Source organism: Nestor notabilis, unplaced genomic scaffold (assembly GCF_000696875.1).
Source record: "Nestor notabilis isolate BGI_N333 unplaced genomic scaffold, ASM69687v1 scaffold5693, whole genome shotgun sequence".
Classification (NCBI taxonomy): domain Eukaryota; kingdom Metazoa; phylum Chordata; class Aves; order Psittaciformes; family Psittacidae; genus Nestor; species Nestor notabilis.
Window position 1 is genome coordinate 25,082 of NW_009923174.1, and position 8,513 is coordinate 33,594.

An 8,513-nucleotide genomic window follows, 5' to 3' on the forward strand; every position below is an offset into this window, starting at 1 on the left:
TCTCAGAGGTGACTTTCAGTAGACATTACTTGAATAACTTGCAAACCTGTCAAAAAAGGCTGCATCTTATTTTTTTTTAACTTAGTCTTACAGCTGTTTAAAAACTGTAAATGAAACGTTTAGGAATGTAGACCTCTCAACTGTTTCATTACTGTAGTTTAGTTTTTACTAACTTTAAAATCTTTTAATGTATATTTATTAGCACACTATAGTATGGGGTTCTTTTGAAGTCCTGAAAAAAAAAAGTATGCCTGGGTCTCTCTATGTGTATTAAACTTCTGCTTTTCAGTTGAAAGAGCCCTATTAATTGTGTCTTTGATTTCGCCATAAGTGTCCTGTAGTGCTGAAAGCATCCTTTGTACTGGCTCTTGAGTCAAGAGCAATTTTGTGTTCTGACTGAACTGTAACTGATACAATTCAACTGTAATTGTTGCAACTTGTGGTCTTCTAATTAAAAGATACTGCATGAATAAATCTACACAGGTGAATTTTAAAAGATTCAAGTAAATAGTCTTTGTAAAAATTTCAGGATTGACAGAGAAGAAAATGTGTGTAAGAAACACAGCTTGGTTCTGACATTTATAACCCCATGGTTTATTTCTGAAGGTGAATTGAAACATTGCTATGTGCTAGGCCTGTGCAGCTTGAACAAAATCTGTAAGAAAACATTCTGAACTTGGTTATCATTCTAGTCCTCTGTTTCTTTTCACTATATGGCTATTGATTTTGTCATGGTTTGTTAAATTTTGGTGATTTTTTTATGTTCTCCAAAGTTCATTCAACATTAAGGATTCATGTGTGTGTATATATATGCATATATATGTACAAATATATATACAAATGCACATACAGATATGTCTATAGAATATGAGTAATTTAAAGTTGAGTATGAGTAATATTAGTATATTCAGTATCAGTGCTGGGATTTTGAAAATGTTTTGTTATCAAATCAAACTGTGTATTTTCAGTTAGTTTTTGCCTTATTATGATCATTGTGGTTCCTTTTGCCCACCATTCCTTGACAACTACATGTGTAATGCTACTTCATTTTTATGGTGCTAAATGAGGTAATGATAGCTTTTGGCTTCAGTTTGTCCTGCATGACAAAGGTATTCTTTTCAAGCTAGTAGCTAAATTGGTCTGTAAGCAAGGGTCACTAGATGGTGATAATACTCATAAGAATAACACATTTCTTCTGAAAGCCTGTTTTAAGTATTGTTGGAGTTTTTGGCGTGGTGGGTTGGGGTTTTTTTGTTACTTTTAAGTCATAAAGCTATTAGAGAGACCTGGAAGTGTTATTCTGCTTTAATTTTCCTACACACAGTCAACTTTAAGGGTGATAATTTATCTGTTGTCCAGGTACGTGATACTGTTGACAGAGAATATTTTTCACCAGTAGATAGACCTATCAGAGTAGATCCAGCAATAGCTGATTTTGTCGTAGCTGTGGGTGAGATTCATCTCCTTCTGTGCCAAATAGAGTTAAATATTTCCTTGAGATGGCTAATTAGATCTTTCTGATCTTATAAGCTTTTTTGTTCTTAAGTATGTTACCCTTGTTTCAAGTATTAATTATAAGCTATCCCTGCTTTAGAGGGTCAATGGAATAATTTATAGAATGCATTGTAGTATTGCCTGTTCAACTTAAAGATTCTTTTGAGGCTGTGTCAATATTAAATCACATTTACCTGAACTTTATGAAGGGTAAGTCTTTCTGTGACTTTGTACTTTATAACTGCAGTTTTAAATAAAATTTGTTTCATGATGCTTTGTAATTTGAAAAGTATAAAGTCTCAGGTAGTAATGTTCAGTTAAATGTTTTCATTGAGGATAAAGCTTCTTTTGCTCTTAAAAGTTTCTTTTGCCAAAAGTAATTGCATTCATGTAATTATATTCTCAGTGATTATCATTCATGAATTTGCCAGGTGATGATGGGGCTGTCTCAACCATAAGTACAGTGAAAAAGGGAGGTCAGACATCATGGATGCCAGAATTTGAAGTTAACTGCTATCTGGCTAATGGCTTTATTGAAGCTATGGTTCCTTCCTTTCCAGTTTTATATAGTGTAGCTTACCTTTATTGAAGTGGCAAGTAACAATAACCTGCAATATGCTTTCGTAGGACGTAGGAGGTCCAAATACAGAAAGAAGCACCTTTTTATTTCATAATAAAAACTGTGATAGTTGATGTTTTTTGGAAGCAGTTAAGACTCCCCAAAATAGAGTTGTACATATCACTAAAGCAAAACAGAAATCATTTAAAGATATAAAAACAAAGCTCTTATAAATATGACAGTAGGTGAATCTTGTTGCAATAGTAAAGATATGAAAACTTAAAAGGAAACATTACAGCAAAGAAATTGCAACCGCACCAAAGAATTACTAGTGAATATACTTTAAGCTTTAAACAAGTATCTTTCTGTGACTAAAAAAATGAGGCAAAAGCAGCAATTTACAATCTGATAGTTTTAATGGAGCTCATTGAGAATTAATGAAAACTAGTTACTACCTGTTTTATACTACTGAACAGACTTTTGCACTGAAGAGTATACCTCAGATTTGCAGGTATAAAGCAGATTTGGTTGGTAAGCTAGAGGGATTTAGCATTGCTTACCTACTGAACAAATCACAACCTCTGGCTCTTAATATTTCAGTATGATAAAGTTTTCTTTTTCATCTCCATATCTTTTCAAATTTTATCTTGTTTTGGCTTGTTAACTGTGCAAACTGGAGTTTGTTCTAGCTTCATAAAATCCATTGGGATGCTCTCACTGGCCTCAGTATGTGCAGGATCCATATGTAGCACTTCAAGCAGAGGTGTGCTGTGCACAAAAGTGGAAGGAGTGATATTGCTGACTCCAAACGTTCTGTGGTGACAGGACTTAATGGAATCCAGGCAGAAGGAGAGCAGCAATATTCCACAAGCACTTACTGGCAGGTTTTTCACATCAAAAGCTGGTAGTGTGACTCACTATTTCTTCCAAGTTCCTCTCTGGCTGAGAAGGCATTTCAGGACACCAGATGTACAATTACCATTCTTACAGAAGCTAAGCAGACAGTTTCTGACTTTCTTGAGCAGTGTGCCTTTTAGCAGTTACAGACTTTTGCACATTCACAAAATACTTTCTCCTGAAAGTTTGTCAGATGAGCAAACCCCATGTACTACCATAGACTTCCTGGAGAATCTTCCTTCCTCTTCAAGTTTCTCTATGGTGGGGGAGCAGAATGGCTCAGGTTTGCTAAATGGACGTAATCCCATATATTTTCACACACAAAATCTTTATACCTCATATCACATATGTTATCTGGATCTGATACAGGAAGGATATTTTCTATTTATTAGATAAACTATTTAGTATTTGTGACTCAGTAGCAAAAAAAAATTAAATGTAGGGTTAGGATTTATTTGGACTCTGTCTAGTGTGAACACTGAATAGAAGTTAGGGAGAAAGACAAAAAAGTGACAGACTAAACAAATGTATTGTGCGCAAAACATGAGATTGAACACATTCACATAGCAGGAAGAAAGGAGAAAACAAAAAACCCCAAATGTAAGACACAGAGGTTTATAATTTTATAGTAGTTCTGTAACATGGAGATTTAATTTTAAAAAGCAGTTCTTGAGTTTCAGCCTAGAAACTGTGTTGCAACATTTGTGGTTTGGATTTTTCTTAGAATTGGCATAAATTCTACAAAGTCAAGGATTTGAATTCAGGCTGGTGAAGGAAATAAGTAGAAGCTTTTCAGTTTCTGTCATCTAGTGCTACTGAAGATGAGATTCAGGTACCGGCTTAGTACAAATTCAACATGACTCAAAACTCTTTATGAAGATAAATCAGATTATTTGGTTATTCCTCTTTCTGCTCATTTTGCTGTTCCATCCTAGCTAAATGTTGATTCTAGAAACTGCATAAGACAATGCATGGAAAAGCTATAGCTGCCGTATAGAATTCCAAAATCACGTGCAGTGGGGTATTCAAGAAAACTTCAGGAAGGTCTGAATTTTCACATGTGGTTTCCTAAAGGAGGCAATGGCCACTAAACGCTGGAAATTCCCAATAAAATTCATGGACTTACTGAATTCATACAAGTACTGAAGTAATGAGCTGAAGATAAAACGAAAGTTGGAACCTAAGTGAAAATTACTGTTAGACACTGTAGGAATAAATTACAGATGTCGTTCTGTAAAACCTGCATTAGGAGGGATCATGCAAATTAGCTTGAAGTGGGTAGCTTATGTTCAAGCAATTCACTTAGCAGGCTCAGCTGTAGCAAGTAAAAAGCTTTATACTAAAATAATTCCACACAGCCTGCTCCAGTTATCCCCTGTTTTCCTCTGACTCTTCAGCAGTGTTCTTTGTCTTGGTGGTGGCAGGAAAAACTGATGGTGATACTGCTGCCCTGCCAAGACTGACTGACTGAGATTTTGTGGTGGTATGTTGTACACATCTTTCATGACTTCTGTTTCTAGGGTATCTTTTTGTGTGTGTGTGTGTTCATATACTTCTTAGTACAGTGGCTTCTGATCAATGACAAGGCTTCTTCTGTGTTGTAGTAATATAAACAATAATCATTATATCTTGGCCATATTGTACTGTTTCGCTGTCGTTATATTTTGTCCCCATCACGAATGAGTAACATAAATACATCACTGGGTAACAGAGTCCCTTTGCTTTTATTTTTGGGTCAAATACTTTTTGGGGAAAAAAGGCTTAGAAGACGTCTCCATACCTGGTTCATTGCATTTTGTGGCTCTTCTGAAAAGGACACGTGTCAAATACCTTATTTATGTAGCCAAAATATTTAGTAGTTATTTTAGTTTTTGTAGTGCTTGTGAGAATTCTTGTGAAAAAGCAGTACCCTGCCTATTATACAGAATTTGTTCTAATACAGGGCAGGCATGGCCCTCTTGGAATGCTAATTAACTCATCAAAGGAGGCATGGCTGGGGTCATGTAACATTTGATGAAGTGACAGCTGTCTAATTTTGGCCTTCTTTCAACTCATTTGGAAAGATAATTTTGAGGGCAAAAGACATATATTTTCTTTTAAAACCTAAACTGCTTGTATTAAATGTAAATGATTAAGATAGGCTCAGGAGGGAAAAAAGTTACATGATTACAGAGCTGTATTTAAAACTGTTTCCCTTATACTGAGCGCTAGCTTTTTCCTTTCATCCTACTTTTATGTATCATAGGAAAGGAATATTTCTGATGAACTTCAGCAAGTAGGTTTTGAGCTCTTTTCTGTCCTGTTGCAAGAGGTATGTTAGCTGAGAAGAGGCAAATACAAACATCTTCCTACACTGTTTGACTGAAGAAGTCACTTGACTAGGCACTAACATAAAACACCCACCCTCTCCCTCAAAAAAACCCTGAAACAAATAAAAAAATGCCAAACAAAACTTTAAAACAAACGAACAAAACCAAAACAAAGAAAATCAAAACAAACAAAAACACCACCAAAAAGTTGGAAAAGAGATGATGAAATGTGAGCCTATTTAAACAATGTTCAGGTTACATAAAGTCACTTCTGCTCATTTACTACTTCTCTTTCCGTCTTTTCTGTTTTATTTTTTTCATGGAAAGGATTGTCTGTCTTTTGAATCTGAGCCCAGCATTGTTTTCTGATGTATGAAGCTCAAAGTCTTTTCTTTTACATCTATTTTTCTTTACATTAAAATTCTTGGCTCTGGCCTACTACAGAATAATAGATGTCTTAAAATAACATGAATTTTCACAGGATTATTGCCTTCCCAGGACTAGGTAGCTAGCTGTCTTCCAGAAAAGAGATAAATCCCTAAAATTAAATTTTGAGGGAGGTAGGATATAAAACAATACCATAACACAGTGGTTTACAACATTTTAAATTAGTGGCATGCTGTATACTGACACCAAACATTTGTAACAGTGCTAGTCGGCCTGCACTGTGAGACAGATGATGCTCTCGGAGTCCATTCATATATTTAAAAGCATATATTAAATCTGTTCCCATCCAATGACCGTGCAGTGGGTTGAAAAAAAAAATTGTTTCTTCTAATAATACAACAGTATTTTTTAAACTGTACAAAACGATTGCGGTATAGCCCATTTTTATGTCTCTATAAAAAAAGGCAGGAAGGAGGACCCCAGAAACTATAGGCCTGTCAGCCTGACCTCAGAGCTGGGGAAGGCCGTGGAGCAGATGGTCCTAAGTGGGATCCCAAAGCACATGTGGGAAAGGGGGGGGACCAGGCCCAGTCAGCATGGGGTCAGGAAGGGTAAGTCCTGCTTAACTAACCTGATCTATGGCAAGGTGACCCGCCTGGTTGATGAGGGAAAGGCTGTGGACATTGTCTATTTGGACTTAAGTAAAGCATTTGACACTGTCTCCCACAGTGTTCTCCCGCAGCGACTGGCTGCTTGTGGCCTGGGTAAGTGTATAGTTTGCTGGGTTGGAAACCGGTTGGATGGCAGAGCCCAAAGAGTGGTGGCAAATTGTATCCTATCTAGTTGGTCACTAGTGGTGTCCCTCAGGGCTCGGTGTTAGGGCTAGTGTTTAATACCTTCATTGATGATCTGGATGAGGGCATTGGGTGCACCCTCAGTTAACTTGTGGACACCACCAAGTTGGCTGGGAGTATTGATCTGCTGGAGGGTAGAAATGCTCTGCAGAGGAATCTGGACAGGCTGGATCGATGGGCTATGGCCGGTGGTATGCGGTTCAACAAGGCAATGTGCTGGGTCCTGTGTTTGGGCCACAACAACCCGTTGTAACAGTACAGGCTGGGGGAAAAGTGGCTGGAAATCTGCTCATGGAAAAGGACCTGTGAGTGCTGATTGACAGCTGCTGAACATGGGCCAGCTTGTGTCCAGGCAGCCAAGACAGCCAACAGCATCCTGGCCTGTATCAGCAATAGTGTGTCCAGCAGGGCCAGGGCAGTCATCATCCCCCTGTACTGGGCACTGGTGAGGCTGCACCTCGAATCCTGTGTTCAGTTCTGGGCCCTTCACTGCAAGAGAGACATTGAGGTGCTGGAGTGGGTCCAGAAAAGGGCAACAATGCTGGAGAAGGGTCTGGAGAATAAGTCTTATGAGGAATGGCTGAGGGAACTGGGGTTATTTAGTCTGGAGAAGGCTCGGGGGGCACCTTATCACTCTCTACACTTCCCTGAAAGGAGGTTACAGTGAGGTGGGGGTTGGTCTTTTCTCCCAAGTAACAAGTGAAGAGGTAACAGCCTTGAGCTGCATGGGGGAGGTTTAGATTGGATATTAGGAACAATTTCTTCACAGAAAGGCTGGTCAGGCATTGGAACAGGCTGCCCAGGGAAGTGGTTGAATCACTGTCCTTGGAAGTGTTAAAAAAAATGTGTAGATGAGATCCTCAGTGATGATTTAGTGGTGGTCTTGGCAGTCCTGGGGTTGAACTTGATGATCTTAAAGGTCTTTTCCAACCTAGCTGATGCTATGCTTCTATTTTGTGTGGGAATCCTAAAGATTTCTGCAATTATGGTTATGAAAGAACAGATTATAGTGTGCTTGTCCTTCCAGAGACTTTATAAGCCATTATGAAGCCTGCCTGGAGAGCTGGGACAAGTGTGAAGTTACCCAGTTATCATAGCATAATGGACATTTTGAGTCATTCAGAAATGAGACGTAATTTAATTCAGGTTTTATAAAATAATGATAGGCCTCAATGGTGAAATGCAACTGTATAATTGATGGCATATCAAATCATTGCTGGTAGGCTCTGTTGTACTTGTCCGAACTGTGGGAGAAGCATGTGGATGCAGCAGTCTTAAACCAGCATGTTGGAGAGAGAAAGGGGAGCTGGACCCTAGAGGTGTGAAGCACTGCCAATTTTCTTAATTTGGGTTCAGCTACAAAAGCAGTGGGAATCAATGGCATAATATGTATTTCCTCCTCATAACTCCTCCCTTTAATCCTGTGTTTCCAGTCTGTTGCATTAAGTGATTTGTGAAGCACTGTAATAGGAAAAGACCAATAGAGTGAGTGAGGTGGAATGGTATTCTAACCTTTGTAGGTAGAAACAAGAGAGCAATGGAGTAGCTGTTGGTCCTGTGGATCTGCAGGTGCACTGGAGACATGCCATTATACTTCAAGTTACTCGTTATGAAACTGAGTAGCTGTGAGACAAGAGACCCTGTTTCATTTCTTGCACATGCAAAACACAGATAATGTGGCACAGGAAGTTTGTTATTTTAAGCTAAAAACTGATACTGTTATCTGCTTTCTGCAAATATCCAATCTTGTATTGCTTAAGAATACCAATGGTAAAGAAACTAACAATTCTACTTGCCATAAAAAAATGCAAGCTTCTGGAACTGATTTAGTCATCTATGTCTATTCTGAAGTTGACTGTAACTATTGACTAAAAAGGTCAGTGCAATGCAGAAATATGCAAGGAAACTTGGAACTAGTCTTTCACTTTGGCAGCATCTGCTGTTATTAAACAACAGCTGAACCAGGAAATCAGTATAAACATTTAAAATGCAAGTCTTCTTTAACAGACAGGA